This window comes from Rhinolophus sinicus, chromosome 14 (assembly GCF_057876585.1).
Source record: "Rhinolophus sinicus isolate RSI-liver-muscle chromosome 14, RSI-T2T, whole genome shotgun sequence".
In the NCBI taxonomy this organism is placed as follows: domain Eukaryota; kingdom Metazoa; phylum Chordata; class Mammalia; order Chiroptera; family Rhinolophidae; genus Rhinolophus; species Rhinolophus sinicus.
The window spans coordinates 29,081,706-29,107,395 of record NC_142514.1 but is presented as its reverse complement, the minus strand read 5'-3'; the positions used below and the strand labels follow the sequence as shown (position 1 = coordinate 29,107,395).

The window sequence follows — 25,690 nt, the reverse complement described above, 5'->3', positions numbered from 1 at the left end:
AGGACTGATAGCGCACTGCACGCGCCAGCTGTTTACACCGGTCTCCATTCCAGCTGGCCGGGATCCAGGACTCACTGGTTGGTAAACATTTAGAATCTCATCCCTGGATTTTCACCTTGGTGCTTGTCTTTGGAAACCTAATGATGTAAACATCTCAGAACTGACGACAGTGGGGCCCTCCGGGCGCCAGAAGTGTGCCTCGTTTCAGGCTTACTTTGTGGAAGTTTTGTGCAAGCTGTGTTCTGTGTGGCCACGTGTTTGCGCCCTGGGGTGCGGGTGTCTGTAAGCAGGTGCCGTGGTGTCTGTCTCAGGGTCCTGTGTCTGTGTCCCCAATGTGATCGATGCAGCCTCATCCTATCCGTCCTGAGAGACAACCGCATGAAGGGAAACCTACCTCCCAAAACAAGTCCCCATGAGCACACGCTGTCACTGGGGGCCTGCGACGCCCCAGCACCTGCAGGTACCTCGCTCACAAGGTCAAAGTGGGAGATGCGCGTTCCTCTGCAAGGTTGAGCAGAGGTTACCAAGCTACCCAAGGCCACCAGTGGGCATCCTCCGCTGGCACTGACCAGGAGGGACTCTCTGGAGAGGTGGTGTTTGGAAATGAAACTTGAGGAGTTGGGTTGTCCCAGTGACAGGGAGTGGGTCAGGGACGGCAAACACCCTGCAGTGACAGGGACACCTCCCTCTGGGGGAGAAACATCCTGCCCAGACTTCCAATAGCGGCTCCTTTGAGAAACACTAGACCAAAGGTTTTTCAAAATACTAACCCTCTTTCCTTGTGGGGATGGACCGGTTATTTGGTTAGAGCGCCCTCGTGTGTCTCTGTGTCCGCATATCACTGGGTCCTTTAAAGGCCATCTAAGACCTCATGCAAGGATTGGTGCATCTGGACTTGTCTTCTCTCTTGCTTCAAAGACTGCCCTTGGGGCCCAGGGGTGCTAGTAAGTGTTAGCTGGTGAGCGTGAAGACGCTGCTTCTGCCCTGAGAGGCCACTGCGTCCAGACTGGAGATCCAGTTCCTCAGGCGGCTCCCTGATGCCTCATTCCCCAGGGAAGCTTGGGCTCTGGGAGGGCAGCTGGCAGGAGCCTCTCCCATCCAGGGCAGTCCATAGCTCCAGCTACAGGCTGGAGTCTAGGCCACATAATCTGCCTTCAGCTGAAAGGTGAAAGGTTACACCTGAATCCCCTTCTCCTCTTCCTGCAGCCCAGGCATCGGTCCCCACTCCTCCCCGCACCCCACCCCAGCCCACCCTCCTACCCAGGTTGTCACTTAGTCCCACCTGCTTTGTTTCAAAATCTCCCTCTCTTTCAAGGCCCGTCATACCTGCCCCAGAGCAACTCTCCCACTTACCCCTGTTCTATTCAGACAATCCCCTTCCCTTCCAGCTCTGTTTCTTCATCTGTAGAAGAGGATACTTTGTGGATTGTTGGAGGGTCCTGTGCTATTCTGTGTAAAGGCCAGAGTTCATTGGCATGGGGTTATTTTATCACTATGACATCCATCTCTCTTATGTCCCTCCAAGATAATTTCACTCTGTTCTGTCGGCTGTGAAAAATATCCTCCTCATTCTCAACCTGCCACATCTAATTTGAGCACTGCGGGGGGTTATGGAGTGTGGCCGGTCAAATCCTCTTCTCCTGCAGCCCAGTGGGCCCATCTGGACCCTGCTGTGCCTCCAACCCCCACTTCTGGTGAGCCCTCTTCATTCACGGGTCTCTTGGCACTGGTGTCACCCACAGGAGAGTTTGGAAATGGGGGCAGCGTGTTTTCACATAACGGGGACACCTCTGGCATTTCATGGATGGGGCCAGGGACTGTGGTCCATACAACCAATCACAGAACATTTGTCTCACCCAAAAGGCCAAAGGTGCCCCTCCACCCACAAACACTGAATACTCGTATACCCGTCAGGCACAGCCATCTGAGGTCACCGTGGCTTTGCCTTAGATTCTTTTTATTTCTTTTTTTCTTTCTTTCTTTCTTTCTTTGTGGTTTTTTTTTTTTAACACAGCAAGCATTTATATTTCACTCTAATACATGTTTGACAAGGGTCTGCAATGGGGTTCTGTTCCTAGGAGTTACTAAGAGATCTAGACCCATGGAAGCTGAGCAAGAAGAAGGGGAATGGTGAATTGTGCGCTGGCTCTTGAAGCTTCTGCTCCCAGTTTATTGGCCAGAGTGAGCCTCAGGGCCCCTCCCTCCTTGGGAGTGAGGGAGCGCAGTCCGGCTTTGTGCCGGGGAGAACCAGAGAGCTGTGGTAGACAGCACGGACTGCTCCAGTGGGTTTAACTACATCTGCAACTTGTTGTTTTTACTCAACAATGTTTCTGAGATGTATCCTTGTTGGTCCCTGTAGATCTAATTCCTAGGCATGAGAGGCGAGGAGCGGATGCTGGGTGCATGCAATGTTCACGAGCCTCTTTCTCACTGCTCAGCTACTCACTGGTCCCCTTACTCTTCTTCTTGACCTCCAATGCAGCAATCGATCAATTAATCAATCCATCATGGAGGAGCTATGTATTCAGTGCCTAATGGGTGCTCTGTGCCTGACGACACCATGAGCCAAGAGGGTAAGCAGTGGTTCTGCCCACAAAATGCTTGGGGACTGGCTCAGGTGGCAGCACAAGGTTCCGTGCCGAGGTGGAGACTACCTGTGTTGAGATGCTTCCAGCAGGCAGGGACCGCTGGGGCTGGAGTCGTCAGAAAGGGCTTTCTGGAGGGGATGAGGCTAGGCCGGGAGGACCGGCTGCAACTGGAACAGGTGGAAAGGCAATGTAGGTTGGTCAGCTGTCTGGGTGTAATGCAGACTCATGTACCTGGCCAGTCGGACTGATTGCTTGTGGCCCTGAGTATTCGCCTTTGTCAGCGTCATCCATTTCCTTGGCTTCAAACCTCATCACTGTGCTGGGGACACTAAATCTGGGTCTCCAGCTAGGACCTCACTTCTGAACGATAGAGGCTGATGCCTCCTGGGTACCTTTGCCTGGGAGACCCAGGGCACCTCAAACTCCGCACGTGCCCTGAGAACGTCTCCCGCCTCCAGAGCTCAGAGGATGTACCCAGCCCTTCGCACTCAAAGCCTTAGTGGTTGGCATCTTGGATGCCTTCTTTTCCCTCATCCTTCTCCTTCCAGTTAGTCCCCAAGTCCTGGTGCCCACATGAAGCGGTCCATGAGTCGGATGTGCTCTCTCTTCATTCCTTGTGCCACGGCTCTGTTCTCCCTCTTTCCAGGCCCTCGTGTGGGTGCCATTGAGTGTCTTGGATCACGGTTCTGCCTGTGTCGCACCTCTGCTCCGAGCCGTCTGTGGCTGCCTACCTCCAGGATCCAGTTAAACAACTCAAGCTGATCTTCCTGGCCCCGTAGTATGACCTGCCACTGCTGTGCTTAACTTCTGTGCCTGCTGGGGTCTGCCCAGGGCCAAATCCTATCCAGCCTTCAAAGGGTAGTACTCAACCCTCTCCACTAACTAAGCTCCCAGATCCCTCCAACCCCCCTAGTTCTTTGTGTTACTTCTAGAATCACACTGGTGCTGAAATCCATTCCCATCTCCCCCAAGGCCCCTCTTGACTTGGGTGTAAGGGCCATTCTGATACATACAATGCATCAATTTCTATATATTGCCTTGATTTCCTGGCACACATCCCTCTCCCTGCATTCCCTGTCACTTCCACACCTGAACAATGCCTGCATTTTCCAGGCAGCCTCTGGGAGTGCCCCATCAGGAATGCGTTGGCTCTTCTCCCCGGCGTCGATGCATTTGCTTGGTTGTTTTAGGAGGTCTCCTTTGTTAGGGAATGCCGTCTTCAGACACACCAAGGTATACCGTTCATTGGGGGTGATGCCTATGCCGTAGTGTCCTAACTCAAGTTCACTTGTTGCAAGGAAAGCTGGGACCTCAGTCCAAAGGGCTAGTATGGAAGAGAAAGAGACGGGAATTGATAGGAACCACCTCACTGCCAAAAGCGGTCATCCAAGCCCAGCTGGGGAGTGAGGGGGGCTGGTGTTTAGGTCTGAATGGAATGGTGAGCTGAGATGGTGAGAGCCAGGAAGGCCAGGCCCAGGTGGGGCAGGAGATACTCAGAAAGGCGGCCATGGGCAGGGGCAAAGGGTGGACTGGGTTTAGAGGGGCAGCCCAGCCTCAACTTGGGACTGGGATGCAGGAGAGGGGACCAGAAGGCCAGCTGTAGGGTGGGCCAGAGTGGGTGGGACAGGGTGACTCAGGGGCATGGTGTTGCCCAGGACTGCCCCCAAGCCCTTCAGGCCTTTAGCAGAAAGAGTCAATGCCAGACGCTGCCAGCTGCAGGACTCAGATGCTGAGCTGAGGGAAGACCATCTGTGCTCCTGTCAGAGGGCACTGGATTCCCTCTCTTCCCTCCACCCCAACACCTTACTCCAGCCATCGCCTCTCTCCTGGCCCATCAATTTAGCATATCCAAACTTAAAGTTTCCCACCTTCGAAACACTCCTTTGATGGGGTGCCTACATCACCAGCTTTTTCTGCTTCCCTTTAAAGAAAAACTCCAAAAGGAATTGACTATACTTCCTCACCTCCATATCTTTCCTGCCAGCCTCTCTCAGACCCATTCCGGGTGGGCCTTTGGGCTCACCACACCTCAGAATCTGCTCCCGTCAAGGTCAACAGTGACCTCCACCCTGCAGAATTCCAAGGTCAGTGCTCACTTCTATTCTTTCCTGACCTGTCGGCAGTATTGGACACAGCCGATCCCTGCCCCCTCCTTGTTACACGTTTGTCCACGTGGTTTCCAGGACACCATCTTCTTTGATCGTCCCCTTCCTTTGCCGATGGCATTTCTTGTGTCTTTGGTGATTCCCCATCATCTCCTGATCTCTAAACATTAGGACCCTCAGAACTCAACTCCCGCCCCCCCCCTCCGTCTAAACTCACTGCCAAGGTGACTCCCCATATCGTCTGTAGGTAGATGACACCCAGACTTGTTAGCTCCGCTGGCATTCTCTCCAGAGCTCTGTGACAGGTCTCCAGCTACTGTGTGATGGTCCACCTGGGCGTCCAGTGAACACAGCACAGCAGACGCTGAAAACCACTGTGACTCAGAGGGCTCTTGGTACATTTGTTAAAGAAATTATTTTACGAGTTTACTTAATTCTATTGTTCCACCTGAAGGAGTTATGTTCTTAACAGGTGTGTTTTTTCTGTCTTATATACTTTAATAATAGCTGAACTTATTTTTATTCAAGTCTGAGAGTTTATGCAGGACTTGAATAATGTTGTTTTACAGTGTATCTATATTTTTAAAAGCGGGCGTGCACACGCGTGCACACATGCCTGTGTGTGTGTGTGTGTGTGTGTGTGTGTGTGTGGTTACAAAACAGCAGATTGGAGAGAATAGTTTTAACTTTTAAAAATGTAAAGGTTATTTTCTTGTCTAATAATTTTTCTCAAACCCTTTTCTTCTTGGACTTTGAAACCTAGAATTGTAATACTACATCCTAAATTTCTAAATTTCTACTCTGTCTAGGCCCATCTTACTGTGAACTCCAGGTCAAGGATGATATTAAGTTTTGTCTTTGATAATATTTGTTGCCTCTGAATATTGATTGGGGAGCACATTGATTAAATTATGCATTAAATAAGTAGCGGTAAGTTGGAGCTTTTTGAATTGGTGTGAAGAATAAAACCCTCATGTAAACCACTCTCAAACTCCAAACTAGAACAGAAAATGCATACTACTGAAGGGTTGGTAATGGGAAGGTAGTGAGATGTATAGCCCAGGCAGAGAAGCTGCGTACATCACCACACACTTGCTCAATGTCTCTTTAAAAGTCTTTAAGTAGCCAGAGGAAAAATAGGGCATCTTTTGAGGAAAGAAGCAACATCACTTATTCAAATTCTGCACAGGCAACATCATTTTTCCAGATGTTCAGGCCCAAAACTCTGTCTCACATCCATTAGTAAATCTTGTCAACTTAACCTTTGAAACCCTATCCAAAATCTGCCCATTTTTTCCCACCTCCAGGGTCAAGCCACTGGCATCTCTGGTCTGGATTGTCACAGGGTCCTCCCATATAATCTCCTGCTCCTGCCCTTTCCCACTACAGAATATTCTCAACTCAGCAACCAGAGTGACCCTGTTTAATGTTAGCAGACCCTGTCACCCATTCTGCACCCGTCATAGCCTTCAAGCAGCCTGCGTGTGCTAGTCCCAGCTCCTCCCTGACCTCTGCCTGCCACTACCCCTCACTACTTGTGCTCTAGCCAGTCGTCTCTTGTCTCCTTGTCAGATATGCTTCTGCCTCAGGGCCTTTGCACTTGCTGTGCCCTCTGCTTGGAATACTTTTTCCAGAGAGCCCCATGGCTCCCTTACATCCTCCAGTCACCCTCAGTGAAGCCTTCCCAGACCACACACCCACTGTACCCTCCTCTGGTATTTCCGGTTCCCCTTCTCTGCTTTATTTTTTTCCATATGTCTGCTAGTTTGTTTCTGTTTTCTCCACCAGAACATAAGCTCTGCGAGAGGGCAGGAATTGCATTTTGTTCATTGCTGTTTCCTCAGTTCTGAGAATAGTGCCTGGCACATAGGCAGTGCTGGAGGACGTTTATTAAAGGGCAGACTCTCTCCCTCTCCAAAATGGTCATGATTAACTGAGACCTCAGGGAAGGGGGCAGGTTCCCTGAACTCAGCAGCTCTTAGAATCTCAGAGCAGGATCGAGAGTCTGGGTCTCAGGAAGGAGCAAGGACCCAGAGTCAGGGATGAACCAGGCTGAGCAGAACCAACCCACCCATCTGGAGTCAGGCTTGGTGTGGGGAAGGTGAAGCCAAGCGCCTCCGTTACCAGGCAAGCGTCTGGGGCTGGAAGCCAGCATTGTCTGCCGAGTCCTAGCAGCTGGAGAGGACTGGTCCTGGGTGCCCAGCTCTAGAGAGGAGCTGATTTCTTCTTGGTGAATCCAGGTTACCAGGGCCCCGTCTTCTTCCTGAGAGAGACCCTGTGCTTTGATCTCTCTTCAGTTCTCAGTCTTCTCCCCAGAAGTGTAGTCATGCTGCTCTTTGCATGGTCCCAGGGGGCTGGGGAGTGAATTGTCTAACCCATGTCACATGCACTCACACTAGCTTTTGTTCTCTTTCGCTTTTCCCCAAATCCTGTTGTTCCATCTCTCCTAGGAAATATGACCTGGACTTCAGGAAGTGGGTAGTACTTGTGGGGGCTGTGGGGAGGGCAGGATAGCAGAGTCCAATTGAGATGCCCCGTGGCTTACAGCAGGAAGATGGCAGTGAAGATGGGGGTAGAGCCATAGGACCTCTGATGGATTGACTATGGACAGTGAGAATGAGAAGCTTGGAATCCAGAATGACTACAACATTGCTGGCTCAAGTAACAGCTGGGTGGAAGGTGGTACCATTTCCTGAGATGGGCATGGATGGGAGAAAAGAGTCAGAAAGAGGTTTGGAGAAGGGGAGATCAAAACTGGGGGGACATGTTAATTCTGAGATTGCAGTCATGCACCCAACTGTTCTGGGAGGTGTGTGGCAATTGGATATATGAGCCTGGCATTCAGCGGACAGGCCTGAGCTGGAAACCCATATTTGGGGTATGTAGTTTTCAGTGCATAGATGCTATTTAGGGGGATGGGGCTGGATGGGGTCACTTGGGGAGATGGAGAAGAGAGAAAACACAAGGGCATCCAGAACTGAGCCCGGGATATGCCACAGTTAGAGGACAGGTAGAGACAAAGCTGCAAAAGTTTGAGAAGGCAAAGCTGAAGGGGTAGGAAGAGCCCCAGCAGAGCGAGAAGTCCTAGAAGCCAAGGACAGAGGGTGTTCAGAAAGGAGGGAATGGTCAGCTGGGCTGAGTGATGCTCAGAGGACAGGCAAGTGTCTATAGGAGGTGGCCACACGGGGGTCATTGGTGACTGATGGGAGCTGTCTGGGCATGAGTTGAAATGAGACGTGGAGGTAGCACGTGTAAACCTCTATCTTAAGAGGCTGGCTGTGGAGGAAAGCAGGGAAAATGGGGGTGAGGGGTAGAACTGGAGGGAGTGTGAAGTCAAGCAGGTGGGTGTTTAAACTGAGAGATCCTTGTGTGTGTATGTGCTGCTAGGGGTGGTTTATAGCTGGGGCAGGTGACGATGCCGCCTGGAGAGACAGATGGGGCAGAGGGCAGAAGCTGAGTCCCAGAGAAGCTGCGAGGGGTGGGGCCAAAGCAGTGACGAGAAAGGCAGTTCTCTTATAGGAACAAGATGAAAGAACGCTGGTTGCAATGCAAGCAGAATTGATGGTTTGGGGGTGGGAGGTGAGGAGGGTTCTCTCAGCTTCAATCCAGACCTCTTTTCACCATTCCAGGCCCCACATGGGCTGCAGGTCTTCACCAGCCATAGATCTGTGAATGGCTGTTTTGAAAACAAGAGCAGGAAATTTCTGCTCCCAAGAAACCACTTAGATTCTTGGAAAAGGTTATTCCTTTGTAAAGATTATCCCCCAAATAAAAATATCAGATGTTAAATAGTCTGGCTAGGTTGACTCTGTACTGGCCTAGCATCTTTCTCCTTGCATGCTCAAAGGACTTCCCAGGGAACACTTGATCCAGACATTAGAGAAAGCTGATTATGTCATTAAGAAACCCAAGTCACGGACAGTAAAAAAAAAAAAAGAAAAGAAAAGAAAAAAAAAATCCAATGTGAAAAGTGAAATGGAAAAGAAAAACGCCGTATTGATCGTGGGGCAGACGGCGTGTCTGAGTATGCTGGGGCTGGAGTCCCTGGAGCACGGAGGCCTCTCAGGGAAGACCTAAGTGCATGTCATTAAATTTTAAAGGAGGATCCATTTCTCAAGGAAGTGCTGCCTCTGGTTCCTGTGGGGGGTGTGAGGCAGCCAGGCTCAGCCTTGTGCCAAGGGAGTGCAGGAAGGAGTCCTCACCCCAGCACACGGTGGCCCTGAGAGCGGCAGCTGCAGCGAGGACATCCTCTGGGCCTGGACAGCGGCGTCTGCCTGAGTCTCGGCTTCCTTCCTGCCCTGAGATATCAGGCCTGGCACCCGGGAAGAAGCTGGCTTCTCCGCACCTCTCCTGTGGGAGAAACAGCCTCTTAGGAAACAGTGCTTCTCTTTCCCTCTCTCTCTCTGTTTTTATTTGTATCAAAGTTACACGTGCACAGAGTTTGAAGAACCAAAGATTTCCATAAATTGTGTTATGGAAAACAGCTCTACCCTTTTGCTTTCCCCACATTTCCTCTTGCCTACCCTCAGAAACAGTAACTTTCATCTCTTTTAGCTGCTTCCCTTGGTTTACCTCTGTATCTCTAAATAATGTGCTTGGGTTGCTACACCTTGGGTTTCAGCTTTAGGCATTAACGAGTGACACAAGAGCCTTTTCACCTTCCACATGCACCCCTATTCTGCCATCCTCTCATCCTCTCATTAGAGTGACACAATATATAATTCACAGCTAAGTCACATCATGGACCATGCTTACTTTTTCTTTCCTGTACAACTCTTCTGTTTGCACTGTGGGTAATAAGTGTGAGTGTGTGTTTTCTAACTTCACTTAATTTTCCCTAAATCTGTTGCTAATTCGAGCCTCAAATCCTCACCTCACTGACATCTCCCCTCAGACATTCAGAAGCATCGGGAGCTCTGTGACGTCCATCTTGCTGACATGGCCCCTCCCTGAGTTGTCCAGCCAGCTCCAGGCTGCACAGTTGCCCCTCTGCCTGGCACACAGCTGCCATCCCGGGGTCTCCCTTCACCCTACCTTAGAGATTCTCTTGCTTCCTATGTTGGGTCTCCTCATTCGGGAAACGTATGTCTTCCTCTTCCTCAGTTTATTTCCTCATTTTCACCATCGGTTAGTATGGTCTTCTTGAGAACAGTCCATGAGAGTAAGTTTTTCGACACTTCACATGACTGATGATGTTGGGAATCTTCATTCTGTTTCTCAGATTGAAGTATAGACTCCCGAGTCGGGAAGGATTTCCCATCCGTTTTAAAGGCATTTCTCCCTTGTCCTCAAGCTTCTGGGTTGCTATCAAGAGTACCAAATCCATTCTGACTCCTGTTCCATTCTCTATGACTGTCTTAGGGTGATCTCTTCATCCCGACAGGGCTGAGATTTCACAGGCGAGGATCTTGGTGGGAGGCAGTTTTCATCGCGCTGTGACTTTCAATCTGGCAACTCGGGGGATTTTCTTTAAGTATTTCCTTGGTAATTTTCTCTCCTCCCTTTGTTGCTCTCCTCTCTCTTTGGAATGCTTGTTATTCAGGAGTCTGGCCTCCTGGCTTGTTTCTCTAATTTTCAGATCTTCCTGTCAGATTTCCCATATCTTTGTATTTTGGCTCTATTTCCTGGATACTTCTCTCCATTTTCTCTTCCAAACATTCTGTGTTTTTTTCACTTCCGCTTTCATGTTCTTAATTTTAAAGAGCTCTTTTGTTGAATGTCCCTTTTAATAGTATCCTGTCCTTATTTGGTAGATTCCAATATCTCCTCTTAGCTCTCGGAGGCTATTAAGGTTAGTTGTTTTGTTTTTAGTTTTCTTTTCTACGTGGTTTCTGATTCCCTTGGGTTCCCTTGTATCCATGTATGTGTTTTGGCTTCTTTTCTCAGGTGTCTGATACCCTCTGTGTCTTCGCATGTGTAAGAGCAGGAGATTCATAGACGACTGGGAGCTCAGGGTCTGCGAGGGAGGCTTCCCCACAGCTGCTCATCAGGGCCATTTCCTTGGGAAAGCTTCGATGACAGTGTCTTAGGTCTTCCCTTTGGGGCAGAATCCCCACGAAGACTCCCATTTCCTGCCTAAAGGGTGCAGGGTTCATTTCCCACAATCTGGGAGCCACAGAAAAGAAAAAGATAGGAGGGGGAGGGGAAAGGAGCTGCAGCATCCAGTTGTACATTCACTTCATCCCCTCATTTCTTTATGGTACCTCTGCCTGCCCTCCACTTGCCTGCCATCCCCCCTCAAAGGCAGAGAATACGCCTCCAATCTTTCTCTGTGGTGGGGGAGCAGTGGTCTCTGGCTGCTGGAACTGAGGAAGAGACAGGTGCCTGACTGCCTCTAACAAGACTTTTCACCCATCGTCATTATCTTGGTTCTCCGACCCCCACTTCCAGAGTCCTTGAGGATCCTGTGTTGTGAGTCGGGTTGGTTCTCAGCTTTTCCTACTGTCAACTTAGGATTCCATTTTCTTGAATCTGCAAAGCCTTTTTCACCATCCATCTCTGTCCAAAATTTTATTGTTAGTCTCCTCTCCTTCTCTTCTTTGTGGGTTTATTATGCCAAAACAGAAAAAAAGGAGGGAAGGTAAGGGAGGGGAAGGCAAGGGAAGGCAAGGGAAGGGAAGGGAAGGGAAGGGAAGGGAAGGGAAGGGAAGGGAAGGGAAGGGAAGGGAAGGGAAGGGAAGGCAAAGGAAGAAAATTTGGTTGGTTTCTCCTCCATCTTTGATAAAAGCCTACTAGTAGGGTTGTTTTCAAATTGTTTAGCCATGAAATTCATTCTTCCAAAGAACTCCTCAGGGAGGGTCACCCTCTTATCCTCGCACATAGGCCCTTGGTGCCCGAGTGGCACCTCCCTGAACCTCTAGGACTCAGCGGAGCACAGGGTGTTCTAGAAAGTCTAGAAGTCTTTGGGTTTTGGAATGAGACAGTGTCAAATTCTAGCCCTGCCTCCAGCAACTACTGGCCAGTCCTTAAAAATAGGTATGATGGCATCTGCTTTACAGGCTCCTGTGTGAACTGACTGGTGAGATAATTTAGGCTGCCTATTCCAGGCCTAGCATACAGGAAGTGCTCGGCAAAGGTGCCACTTCCTTCCTTTCCTCCTGCCTCCTTCACTGTTATTTCCTTCTTTCCATCTTCCTTCCTTCCTTCCTTCCCAGCTCCCCTCCTCCAGCATGATTCTGATCTTCTCCAGGCTCAGGTGGTCTTTCTAACCAGGCGGTAGAAAGCTGTAAGCCAGGGTGTGTCTTTGATTGAAGCTGTAAGCCAGGGTGTGTCTTTGATTGCTGTGTGTAGACAGCCGTTCAGAAGGGAGAGAGAATTGGAGATTCCAATTCTGCAACTGATTGATCCATGAACAATAAAAACAAAAAAGAAAAACGACACATGGGTTGTTGGGCAGATGGAATGTCTGACAATAATATTGAACATGGGTCCACCTGAATTTTATTAGCAGCAAATCATAGGAAGCTTACCTTTTCCATCTTTGGGCATTGTTTGCAATGATACCTCCTACCAGGAGGGAGGTACCCTGGTGTAAGCCCTAGAGCTGGGGACTCGGGCAAGTCTAGTGTCCTCTCTGGGTCTCAGTTTCTTGGTTCGTTTGGAGGATGCAGGAAAGGACTTGGGCCTTGGAGTGCAGGGCTGGGTCTGAGTCCTGACTCTGCCATTACAACCTCTGAGATCTTGGGCAGCACATTTATTCTTCCTGAACCTCGGTTTCTCATCCATACCACGAATGGCCGCCGTATGGTTGGGGTGAACCATCTCTGGCTATCATGATGTGACATGTAGGATCTTTCTAGTTCTTGTCAGCCAATGAGCTCTTTCAGCTTTGCGCCCCCTACTGGGAGAAGATGTTTCTCAGAGATGTTAGCCAGGAAGGGCCCGGGTAAGGGGGGCTGTGCAGGCTATTGCAAGCCCTATCTCTCCCTAAGGAGAAGCGGGCAGTTTCTGAAGGTCAGAGAACCTAATTCGAGCTCATCATCAGGGTACCCCTTCTTGGGCAGGAGCCTTTGGCAGTGTGTCCCAGCCTGGGGTGAGACATCTGTTGGGAAGAATTTCCTTTCACAGCCCAGAAATGGGTACTGAGTATTGACTTCCCTGAACACACTAGTGAGGGAGTGAGAAGGGCAAAGGAGATGCCAGTCTCTAGAGGGTCCTCTGGCCCCACCGCTTAGAATAAGAAGGAGAAAGTTGCTCTCTCCCCACAGTCTGGAGTCTCTTGGAGGAGAGGTCCCAGCTGTGGTGTGTGCCCCCAAGAATCAGTGGTTCCTTGCTGTCCATAGGCCCAGAGACACTGATGCCCTCCAGCCAGTCATATCCTGCCATGCTGTGCTTGCCGGCCTCAGGTACCTTCAGTCATGCGCTTTGGTGCTGCTAGGACACCTTTCTTCACTCAGAGGTGCACATGCCTCTCGGGGCTGTGGTGGACATTAAATAGAATCAGAGCCTGGCACACTTGCCCACAGCCTGGCACACTCCTTCCCACCCCATTGCCAGTCAGAGGAATGAGTGACATTTCCACTCCCTGCCCTCCAAGGGGAGCATCTATCTCAGTTTAGCAGTAGAGCCAGACCTGGGCTCAAATCCTGGCTCTGCCACTGATTAGAAAGCCACGTACACTCTCTATGGCTCAGTCTTCTAATCAGGAAAATGAGAATAGTAATAGCACCTATGTGTCAAAATTGGTGAAAATGAAAGGAAACCATGTTTATATGTACTATCCCTGGCACGTAGTAAGCTGACCTCTTATTCTGGCATGAACTATCAATATTTACTTATGTGATTGCCTCTTTAAGTAAAGGGTAGAGTCTTGGTATCTCTCCTTCTACAAGCACTTGTGGTAGAGTGTAGACTCTGAAGCCAGACCCCCTGTGTGGGAATCCTGGATATATCAGAAAGCCTGTCTAACGTTCAGTAAGCTATGTAACTGCTCTGTGCCTCCGTTTTCTCATCTAAAACAGAGAAAACAACATCCTAAAAGGTATGCATGAGGGTTAACTAAGATGTTAGCTGTAAAGAACTTAAAATGCCTGGCGCATAATAATTACTCAATAAAAGTCTACTGTTGTTGTTATGAAAGAGTCCCTAGAAATCATTTGATCAAAATTCCTCATTTTGCTAATGAGGAAACCGTGGCCCAGGAAGGCAGTAATGCAGCATGTTAATGACAGAAGCCAGCCTCTTGCACCCACTCAAAACGTGTCAACAAGAGGAAGGGCAAGAGGACTACGTGGTAAGTGTGTGTGAGTAGGGACAGGTGCATCTTGCCGTGACTGTTGATGGCAGGGAGACAGTATCGTGGTGGTTGGTATCTGGTGAGAAACTTCAAGTGCCTTCAGCTCCCATGAAGACAGATGGTCAACCCCAGAGGATTCCTTTGGCTCAGGAGATAACATAGGGTGGGTGGCCTGGTTGGGGGGGCCTCAATCCTAGGAGGTAGAGGAGGACCCCCATCACAGGGGGTGGGCCATGCACGGGAGTTAGAGCCTAACCAGTAGGGGAGGCCTGGTGTGGCCTTGGCTGGAAGAGACACACACTGAGGAATTCGTGGGGTTGGCAACTTGCTCTTAAACAGCTCAGGAAAAAAACAGTTTTTTTTCATTATACTTTCAATCTTTCTATATGTTTGTGATGGTTTCAAAATAAAAACTTTTTTACAATAAAAATGAGAGAGTAGCAGTTTGGCTCAGAAGAAAGGAGACCAGGGAAGCCAAGAATCAAGGAAAGAGTTCGAAAGACACAGACGGTGCAGGGTCCCCGGGGCAGATTTCCGGACAAGTGGAGCTGGCCAAGGCCAAGCGAGGGGGCTAAAGGCATCAGACCAAAGCAGGCGCGGAGCCCAAACCCTAAGCAGCATGTTGGGTTTGTGCTGTGGACCGGTGTCACCTGTCACCATGGGTGGCTTGCAGACCAAAGACGGATGGCCCAGCTGGGGGAGAGTTGGGGGAGGTGTGTCCCCGGGACACACAGGACAGCAGGGGTCAGTGGGCCAAGCAGGCACACCCGCAAGAACATGGTGGCAGCAGACAGGGACCGACACAGGAGCCAAAATGAGCCCAAAGCAGCCAGGGAGGAGCCAGGTGTGAACGAGTCCTGCGACCTGCGGGCAGGTGTGGCTGGCAGACCAGGGCCAGCAGGTGGCCAGCCAGGGGCGAGGCAGGGCTTCCGGGGCCTGGGGCCAGGAGCAGGCAAGGAAGGTGGAGGCAGCCCGGAGGGCAAGGGAAGCTTGTCCACAGGCTGTGCTGTTCAGCCTGGGGCAGGATCTTTAAGGGCCAGAGAGGAATGTATGTTCACCCAGTGGGGGCCAAGGTGGGCGCAGGCTCGTTCAGAAGGAAGGGTGGTCACCCCTATCAAAGAGGAGAAGGCCGGTTCCCATAGGCTTGCAGGACATCAGCAGATCTAGCAGCGGGGCTGCCTCGGATCCGTATGTCGGAAGTTACTGGGACTGCTTAGCTTGCAAGCTTAGGACCAGACTCGAAGAACCGTGATTTTACTGAGGTTTGTAACCTACTGGCAGTGGCACTCTGTTGACTGGTTTCTCACCATCGCAGTGAGTGGGAAATCCCTTCCAGTGAGGAGGGCAGGCAGGGACTTGCATGGTCCTCCGTGGTCAGCAGTGGGGAGGGAGGAGCCCCGTGGGGCGGAGCAGGAAGTGGTGGCTTGAATGGATCTGGGCCAAGGGATAAATAAAGTTGCCCCTGGGGCGCCAGCCACAGGCTGAGCAGTGACCTAGGGGCTCCCACTGGGGCTGGTAGGAGGCAGAAGTGACGTGGACTGGGGCCAGCTGCGGCCCCTACTGGCAGAAGGGTATCCCCACCTGGATTCACACAGGGTGTACGTGGGGTCTGGTTGCTGCAGGAAAGAGCAGGGCAGTGACCCAGGGTTGTCCCCATGCTGGTCCAGGCTTTCTTCCTTCCCCCTTTTAGGGGCCAACTTGCCTTTGGTCTGCCCCATCCTCCTGATAGACCCCTGAAGTATGGCCTTACCTGAGGCAGGGAGAAGCTGCCGGGAAGGTAGTGGGGCTTCGGCTGGGGTCTAGCCGAACAGGACCTTGTGCTTGCTCAAGTCCACGAAGGGGGGTTCCCTTGTCCTCCTGTACCCAGCAGGCCAGAGGGCACTCCAGGGACAGCACACTGAAGTAGCAAATGGCTCCCCCCGGCTCCCTGGAGTCAGGCAGGCTTGGCAGGGGGAGCCTGGCCTCTTCGTCTTTCTCTCTAGTACAAAGATGAGATGTCTGCACGGGGCTCAAGCAATGGGTCTCCACAGGAAGGCCTGGAGTAAGGCGCTTGGGGTTCCAGCAGGCTCGAGAGATGGGCCTAGCCATCACCGTGCGGCCTGGGCACACCCTCAACACACCCCTGTTAACTGGGCCTGGGGGGCACTGTCGCTCTCCTCTTGGAAAGCCATCATGTGCGCACACACACCATGCTTAGAACATTGCTTCGTCCTTCCAGGAATTCCTCACAGATCTCACTCCCTCCCTGGACTCCTGGGCCCTGGTTCCTACCCGCCTCAGCTTGGTCCTTCGCATTTGCAGATGTCTGGGTGAGAGCCTCCCACAGGCTGTGACGCAAACCGGCAGGGGTGACTTTAGGCGGCACCTGGACAAATGCTCCTTATTTCATTTGTCACGTTCTCTTTTAATGTGTGTTAGAAAAATGTAACCAACACATGAAACCTGTGATTTCGTGCCTGAGTCCTTAGGATGAGGCTGTGGTGGGGTGGGAACCACGGGCTCATGCTCAGGCAGGCCTGTCTCTGAGCTCAGACGCCTGGAGAGCCCAAAATGTAGGTCCCAGTGTAGGTTCTGGAGCCGCTCCCAGGAGCGTCACGCAAGTCCTTTAAGGAATTTGTGGGAAGATCACTTCCAGATACCGGACATGGAATCATAGAGGAGGCAGGCAGACCGGATAAGGGCAGGGGTGGGTGGGACTCAGGAGCGTGGCCCTGGGGCTGGCCGACCTGGGTTTGAGGTCTTGCTCCGCCAGCTGCTGGGTGTGTGACCTTGGGCAACATACTAACCCCTCTGTGCCTCCCTTTCTCATTTGCAAAGTGGGGAGAGTGACACAGCGAAGGGCTGTCCTGAGGACTGAATGACTCACCGCAGGCACGGTGTTCAGCACAGCGCCCGGTACCTGTGAATGGTCGATAAACGCTGTAGCTCACGTGAGTCCTGCAGCTCCACTTCTGTCACCTCCCAGGTGGCGCTGCGTGTGCAGCCATTGACCCGGAGGGCTGGGCAGTGCCCAGGAAGCACTTCTGAGGATGCGACCAGGAAGGGGCTTGTGATGGGGTCACAGGTGTCGGTGGGGGGGTTAGGAAGGAGCACCGTCACTTTTGCATCAAATGGAAGAGGCTCTAGCATTCATCTCATTGTTGTGAGGGCAGAGCGGGAACAAGCAAATGAAAGTCACTGTACACTGTAAACATTGCATGCATTTGTGGCTAGTTTTAAATTTCCGAAGCCTGGTATTCCTGTAACTCTGCCACGTAATTGGCCCTAAAGCCTGGCTCAGAAAGATCCTTTGCTGGCCCCCCAGTGCCCTCCACGGTTGATTAGGCCACAGACCACCTCAGGCACCTCTCTCTGCCCGAGTCAAACCGTTTCCTCCGTGCGTGCCACGCTTCTCTGCCTCTGTGCCTTTGCCCCTGCTGTTCCTTCCACCTGGACAGCCCACTCCTCCTCTTACTCTCCAAGTCCCTAAGTCGACCTCTCCTTCACAGCCCAGGTCAGATGCCCCCATTCCACGAAGTCCTCCTGACCTTCCCCCTGACCCCCCGCCACCGCCTGCTCGACACCTTCTCTCCATGTGAACCTCAGGACCTGTTATAGTACCTTATCCTTACATCTGTTATTTTCTGTTTGGTTCAGACAAATGGATGCTTTCAGGGCCTTAGAGACCACAGGCAGGGGAAATCCACGTAATAAAATCCACTTAAAATACGTAAGTTTAAAATGTTGACAGGGGGCCACATCACAGTGATCTTGGGCGTGATATGGTGTCACTTACCAGCTGTGCGGCTGAGGGAAGTCACTGTAACTCTCTGACTTTTTCCATCTCTGGACCAGGGACAACTCTCTCTGCCTCACAGGCTGTGGGGAAGTCAGGAGGCTGGAGAACACTTCGGCGTCTGCCACCATGCTCGGCAAACACCGAGTCAATCTGCAAGAACTGTTAGCAGAATCTGTTCTCTTTCCGCCCTTCAGAGCTGATTCTGCAGCTCATCTGGACGTCGCTCCAGTCACAGAGTTGCCTTCCTGTTGCCGCTGTTTGCTCTGAAAGGCACTGCACATGCTGTAAATAGCAGCTGTAAGTGACACTTCGTCCCGGCAGGGCCAGCACTGCTGGAGAGTTGCCCACAGGCTTTCTGGAGACACTGCATGTTGACTCACTTCTCTACTGGGCACCAGGCCTGGGGAAGGAAAGTGCCTGGGGAGTGAGTGGTCATCTGTAACAAGGTCACGCCCCGTCACGTTAGCCCTCGCCCTGCCTTGGGAGACAGGTATCTAGGCTCGTAGTCCTGGCTCTGCTACCAATGTCTGTGTGACTCTGGGCTTCAGACACCTTGTTGACTCTGCATGGCCTAGAGGCTTCAGAGGGCGAGCACAGGCTCAGGGATGCCTGGGGTTTCCTTACTGAAAAGTGTCTATTCTGAGAATGGAGCAAAACCCTCCTGAAAGCTTCTGTTCTGTCTCTGGAGTCCTTCTGCATCAGCTCCCTGCCTGCTGAGAACAGCAGTCCTTGCATTTACCACTTTCAAGCCCTGAAGGGCACCTTTTTCTAGCAGAGAGAGAGGGCTGAAGGGAAACAGTTTCATTCTCACCCTCCACGTGAGGGGCGGTCAGCCCCACCTGCCTTCTTCCCAGCAGCCCTCACTCTGCGTGTTCAGAAAGGACCTCAGACAACTCACTGACCTTTGGTGACCACTGACTGAGATGCAGCACACAGTCCCCTGGACTGAGCCCTGTTCCATCTGGCAGTCGCCTGGCCTACTGCCCATCCTCCACCCCCAGTCCGCAGTAACAGCAGCCGTTGTCACTGAGGTTCTGCTGTGCCCCGGGGACAGAACTTAGCACTAAGAACTTCACAAATATAATTTCTGAGCCTTGTCACCCCATTAGGTAGTATACATATGTACACACACACGCACACCCATTCTACAGATGAGGAGGCTGAGGCTCAGAGGGGTAAGGGAACTTGTTCATGGTCACTCAGGTGGTAAGAAACAGAGCTGGGAGTCAAACCCAGCCCTGTGTGGCTCCAAAGCCTGTTTTCTTTCTTTCACAGCCCACTGCCACTAACTAAAAGGGGTGCCCTACTTTCTGCGTCCTCTGCCTCTTAGCCACCTGCTTGTCGAGTCCCTGGTAAGATCGTGTTCCTGCCCCTCCCTATGCGCATGGCTGGGCCCCAGTGGAGCACAGTGAGTGTTTGGATGAGTGTGATGATAGTGGGCTTCCCTAGGCCCATGGTGATGGTAGAGTTAGCAGTGAGGAGGCATCCACTCCCCTTTCCTGCTATCTGTCCATGCTCTGGAAGTCTCTCCCATCAGCAGCATCTTCTCCAGCCATGAGAACCAGGGAGTGCATATTCCAAAGAGTAGTATTAGCGGGGGGGATTGGTGCCCTTCCTCTGTTGCTCACTGGCTGTGTGACCTCAGGAAAGTGACTTTCCCTCTCTGAGTTTTCATCTCCCCATCTGAAAAAGAGAAATGGCATTACCCACTCCCCTGATTTCTAGTAGGGGATAAATGAGCCCCTGTAGTTAGGAGGATGTCTCATAAGCACTGAAGGATCACAGATGTTCAGTTGGTATTATTGTTGCTGCTGTCATCTCTCCAGTTAAAAATACGGCTAGAAAATTGTGTTGAGTCCAGTAGCCACAGACAAAGGCTGCCTCAGTAGCTCTGTCAGACTGGAGACCTTCCTCCTCTTCTTGGTCAGAGAGGTGACATGGAGCTCTGATCAACCGAGGTATCGCTTCATATGCAGAAGATAAAGAAGCCCCTTTTAAGGCGATGTCAGAAGCTGTCATCTTTTAAGTCTTGCAGCTCAGGATAAGCACTGGAATTAACAGAAGCAAGGTGACCAGTCCCAGAGATGAAGGCTGTCAGGTGCCGAGGAGAACAGAAAAGTGACAGAGGCTGGACAGGAGGTGGACCGTTGCAGAAGGTGCAATTCCCAGTCAATGAAAAAATTCTTCAAGGGAGTTAAGAAGCTTCCCTGTGTCCCCTTCACTTACATTTGAGGATTCCAGAAGGACTGTCCATGACAGCCTCCACCTCCATTTCATATTCTCACATCTAACACCTGGTCACGGTCAGGTTCACCGTGCTGGGGACAGACGGTGTGTTCTCTGCTAACTGGAGAGTGTGTCTTTTAATCTCTGACAAGATTGCATAGAAATGGCATTTCTGAAGGATAACTGAGCTAGCGGTGGCGATTTCACAGTCTGATCTTAACGTATGAGCGCTAGAAGCTTTTGATAGCCCCGTCTCGCAGCCTGCCTACCTCTATTCCTTCTGTCATGCTAAGAACTGTCGAAAGCATTGGAAGCTTTTAACTGAAGGGAAAATGAGATATGAGCAGCAAGCAGGTGCTCAAATTGCCCGTGAACATTCCTACTTGCAGCTGTGCCATGATGCCTCCATTCCACATTCTGCTCGTGAAGACACTCACCAGTTTGGCCACAGCTTTGAGCAGCCGGACATTTAAGGCAATGGGTTGGTGAAAGGCTTCCTGCAAATTGCACGTTTGTGTGGTCCAGTCTACCATCCCACCAGGAGAGTCTTGTTTCATGTTTTTCAAGTGCAAATGGCCAAATCCCTTTACTCTTAAACTTGGATTTTCTTCTAACGCTGTTATCGATGTTGTACCTCTATTATCCTGATACAATTCTAACAGTTTAGTTAAACCTCACGGAGGCTTTTATTGTCCCTGCATTTTCTTTATCTGGACCTTGATCCATCATCCTACTGATTTCCATTTCAAAAGTTGTCTTGCACAGACCACTGGAGTACAAGGGTGGTACAAGCTTCCTGTCGTACGCATCATATGTCACAGGAGGAACTGAAGCCGCCGTCAGCCACAGATTCACCGTCAAAGTTTGGATGTTGGGATGTGTCGCATTCCGAGTCAGCAGTTCCATCTTCACCACTGGATTTGTTCCTCACCATTGTCCCCTTGGCTGTGGTCTTGGAGGGCTTCGAAGGGTGTCAGCATCCCCATCAGCATGTTTTGGATTCCTTTGCAAACCTGGCCATGGCTAGGGAGGAGGAGAAGGAGAGGGTGGTGTCTCCATCACGACTGCTGCCTCTATGAGCTGGTCCAGGGAGGGTTGGTTCTACCAGCATCTTATCACCAACCATTGGCTTTTCTTTTGAGCTGGGTGAGGGGGACATCTCTGAGCTTCTCAATCTATGGAAAACTGGGGCACGTGGTTTTCCTTACATTGTGAAGAATAAACCCAACTATGATGCGTGCTATCATGCAAAGTGCTAGAGAGGGCAAATACTGACTGAGCTCCTACTCTGCATTAGTCCCTGCTCTAAGCACATAGCCTATATTAGCAAAGTTAACCTCACAATAACCCTGTGAGTATATACTATTATTTTTCAGTAATTTTTAAATTGAAACATAATACCATACATACAAAAAAAGTCATAAGTACACTGTCCGTGAGCCATTACAAAATAAATACACCCATGTAACTATGCCCAGTTACCCCCAGGTCAAGAAATAGGACATTATCCCCATTTACAGATGAAGAAACTGAGGCACAGAGAGGTTAGTTAAATAACCTGCTCAGGGTACACAGCTAATAATGCGCAGAGCCTGGTTTCAGCCTTGGGAATCTGGCTCCTAAGCCCTATTCTTTTTCCTGCGATACTACACTGCCCCTAGGAAAGGTATAACCAGGGTGTGGGGACAGAGTCCCAGAGAACAGTTTCCAGGCTCTTGGCCTCACGTGGAAAAGTGCTGGCTCAGTTATTAGATGGCCACCAGCTGTGACTAGTTGGCCATCAGTTGTTACCGGTGAGCCATTAACCACTGATATAACTGCAGTGGCTATGCTAGCAAGCGCGGAGCGTGGATTGTGGATTGCAGAGAGGCGGATGACAGTTAGCAAGTGAGATTGGTTGGCAGAGAAGCGGACGGCGGGTTGCGGATCGTGTGGTTCCTGCTTCCTGTGTCTCCAACCCAGCCGCCAGCGAGACTGTAGTGGTATGACTCCCCTATCTATGGCTCCGTGGGTGTTCCTTTTTGGCCTCACCATGTCCTGCATTCTTATGTGGGGAGCGGGAGCTGAGATCCCGCATGACACTGCATAACACGGGATGTGACCTGGCTCAGGCTCAGGGAAAGCTTCTGAGGACATGGAACTGGATTGAGCTTTGGGAAGGATCGGACTTAATCAAAGAAGGGGGAGGGGGGAGAGCATTCCAGGCTGGGAGATCTGCTGAGAAGCACTTGACATCCAGCAATACTGGGGGGAGGGAGTGTTCAGGAGAGAGGAGATACGGGCAAGCAGCTGTCAGGGACAGCTGGGTACAGTCACCAGTCATCTGAGGGGCAGCCATTGGGCTCACCAAAGGGCTCACAGCAGTCATCCCTATGCAGCATGCCACATTGAAAACCTGCATTACAGTAGGAAAATTACATGTCTGTAGAAAGGTTTAGAAGAATTGGGCTTTTGTTGGAAGTGGTAACACAGTCTTGGACTAATAGCCAGGAGGTATAATAAAACCATATCACAGCCACAGCGACCAGGCAGCCGCTCTGGGTCCTAGGGCAGCTACTTGGCCAGATCACACAGCTGGTAGGGATGAGGTAGGATTTGGACCAAGGCAGTCTGACCCCATCGACACCCCTCCCCATGCCTAACCACTGCGTCTGCAGCATCCCAGTCAGACCAGGCAGGTCCCAACTTCCAGCATGCAGTAGCTGTGTGACCTGTGACAGGCCACCTCACTGCTCTGAGCCATGACCATGCCCTTCCTTGCTTCCTGTTTTCCCACCTTCTCACCTATAGGCTGTTGTGGCCACCAGGGTGGGTGCTGTGTCCATTGAGATCCCAGTTGGACCCACTGGACCACAAGTCCAGCCTCCCTGGCAGCACAGGAATCTATTTTGCCCCAAACCTGAGAGGTCATTTATCCTGTCGTTCAACACTCTCCATGGTGGGGAGCTCAGCAGCACTCGAGCTTACTTTTCTCCAAGTTTGTAGCCCTGGGGTTGGAAAATTCTTTTTTAAAATGAGCTCAGATCTCCTCCCTGTCCCTTTCTGCCTGTGGACTGAGCTGCCTTCTGGGAGGCTGGCAGCGGTTGCACCTGTGACCTAAGGGTCCCAGGTACAAGTTTTGCAGGAGCTGGGTTTCTCCTCTCCTGCCAGCTGGTGGGGAGCAGGCCTGCTCAGGGCACGGACCAAGAAGGTGCCAGCCGTTATGGGACAATCAGAATGGCCTCTCTTTTCTTCGCCCTTTAATATTTGAGTCTGTCAGTCTGGGGCCTGAACACATAGCCCCCTCGTGGGCTCTTCAGGTTTTAGCTACAGGTGGTTCCGGCCAGCTCTTTCATGAAAAAGGATCTAATCTACCTCGAGTGCTTTCAGATGTTTGGGAAAGTCTTGCCACAGTCATTAAATCACAGCTGTTTCCTGGCACAGCCATGATACCTTGCATTCACTATGGGATTTTAGTACAGTTCACAGCCTTTCTCATCGTATTTTCATCTCAATGCATGTATATCTCTGTGCTTCAGGAAACACCGAGGTTTTACAGGTCAGGGTGGCATAGCAACTCATAGCCATTGGCCCACAGGCATTGATCAGGCACCTAGTGTATACACATATTCCATCAGCTGTTACTATAGACAGCTTTGGTCGGCATGCCCTCTAGCTACTGCTGCACAGCCCCGGATGACGGATGACAGCTCTAACTGAACACCACCCCATCCCCCACTGCCTGCACGACACAGGCTGGGCTGCTATGCAGGCACCTGAGGCTTTTCTTAACCAGCCTCAACTTGATTTTCTAGCCTCAATTCCTGCTACTTGTCAGATAGAATTGTTATCTAGAATTGCACCGAGACTTCCACGTAATTTCTGTAGAAAGCACCTACCACAGAGTAAGCACTCCACAAATGATAGCTGTTTCTTTTTCCATGATAAAGGATTACACCTCTGACCCTGGCTGACTTTCTTTGTAGTAAAGAATAAGACATGTATTCAGTCTCCAGGATCTGGTCACTTGCCCATTCTGGGCCTGCTTCCTGTCTGGGGAACAAGGAAGTGAGGCTAGAAGAACACTAGAGAGAGGACGCCACAGCTGCCTGCTTCAGGCGGGGCTGGCTCCAGCCCCACCTGAAGGCCACTGGCTGCTACGGGCCATTCCCTCTTAAGGACAACCTGCAGGGGGCGGGGAAGCCTGGGGAGGGATCAGGAATCCATCCTGAGTGGAATTGTTTGAGGATGTGGAAATGCTAGGCCTGGAGGGAAGGAGTCTGGAGCAGCATCCTTTGGAGACGTGTGGAAGAGGAGTTGCACCAGCCAGAGCGCAGGCTGCGGTGGGAGCACAGGCTGACAACTTCAGCTTAATAACAGGAAGGCTGCCCTAAGGTGGGAAAGCTGTGAGACCCCAGTGCCAGCATCTGCCTAAAAATGACCAAATCAGATGGTGCACAACTCCCCTCGCACGTTAGAAGTCAGAGGTTTTAAGGACCTTCCAAGCCTAAATGATCTTTAACAGTAATTTTCAAATTGTCTTTAAATTCACAGAACTCTTTTTTACAAAGTTCCGTTTACATCGATGCCTGCTCTGAAAAAACAATTCCGTGTGGTGGGGAAGGAGGCGTCCAGAACCCAGAGGCTCAGCTTCCCCCCCTCCATGAATCCTGAGCACAGTTTGAAAGTTACTGTTTGAGAATCCTGCCCATCAGGGCCTGCTGAAGGCGGCAGCAACTCCACGTAATGTGCACACTTACAGAGTCCACTCCTCTTTGGCAGTTTCACTTCTCTGAACACAAGAGGCCCGGCTTCCTGCCTCCCTCCCTCCCTAATCTCACTGTCTGGTTGGAAAAGGGCCTTGGGTGTATGCTTCGGACCCGAGCTGCCTTCAGCCCAGGCTTGCTGCCTGCTTGGTGGTTCTTAGGCGTCGGCACTTGGTCGTTCACTCCATAGCATCTCCACTTGTACCAATTTCTTTAGCATAAAAGGCACCTCTTATTTTCAGAGCTGTGCTGGATGTCAGATGCCTGAGCCGCTGCTATTCTCCTAAAATGAAAAATCACAACAGGAAAACTGAGGAAATGACCCACATGGCACAAATGCCAGCCTGTAAAATGGACAAGGGCTGGCCTCTGTGGAGGAGTGAGTGGTACGAGTCCTGCTGGAAGGTGTAGCAAAAGGCTCCTTGACCTGCTCTTCCCTCTTGTCTCCATCAGGCTGTCCTGGCCTCTTGAACCTGTGTCCTCTTTTGTCTGGCCCTTGCTCTGCCCGACTTGGGATCCGTACAGTTACAACACCTTTCAGGCCGCCAGACCTTCCGGCCCACATCGCCCTCCTCACTGCGCCAGAGTGGGGCTCACAAAACAGGAGACTCAGAGGTCAGACCCCACTCACCCACAAAGACCTGGATGAAAGGCATTTCCTCTGCAAAGTCATCTAAGAACCACCCAGTGGTCCTCCCCTGAACACTCATAGCACTTGGTGCAGCGTCTGCGTTTCTACCTCTTTGTGATCTTTTAAGTACCAGTTATTTACAATTGAAATCAAGGTCACCAAGTTATTGAGCTTTGTATTTCTGGCCCTGGCCCAGCCCCGGCTCAGACCAGGCGTTAGTACGAATTGTTGCGTAAATATACAAAATACTGCTTAAAATAGACACGCTGCTGATGGGCTCGGTGGCTGTGCTTGTATTACACGCATGCTGTGGAATTCCTGGCACCGCAGGCCTGTGCCGGACTGCGCAGTAAAGGCCCCTCCCCAGGATGCTGTGACATGA

General features: G+C 51.1%; 1 protein-coding gene and 1 pseudogene across 6 annotated transcripts in view; one reads left to right on the top strand and one right to left on the bottom strand.

The window, feature by feature from the left end:
- Positions 1–25,690, top strand: part of HIVEP3 (HIVEP zinc finger 3) — a 435,628-nt gene that overhangs the window by 384,077 nt on the left and 25,861 nt on the right. The gene's annotated exons all lie outside the window — the stretch shown is intronic.
- LOC148755677 (protein virilizer homolog pseudogene) lies at positions 16,554–24,591 on the bottom strand (annotated as a pseudogene).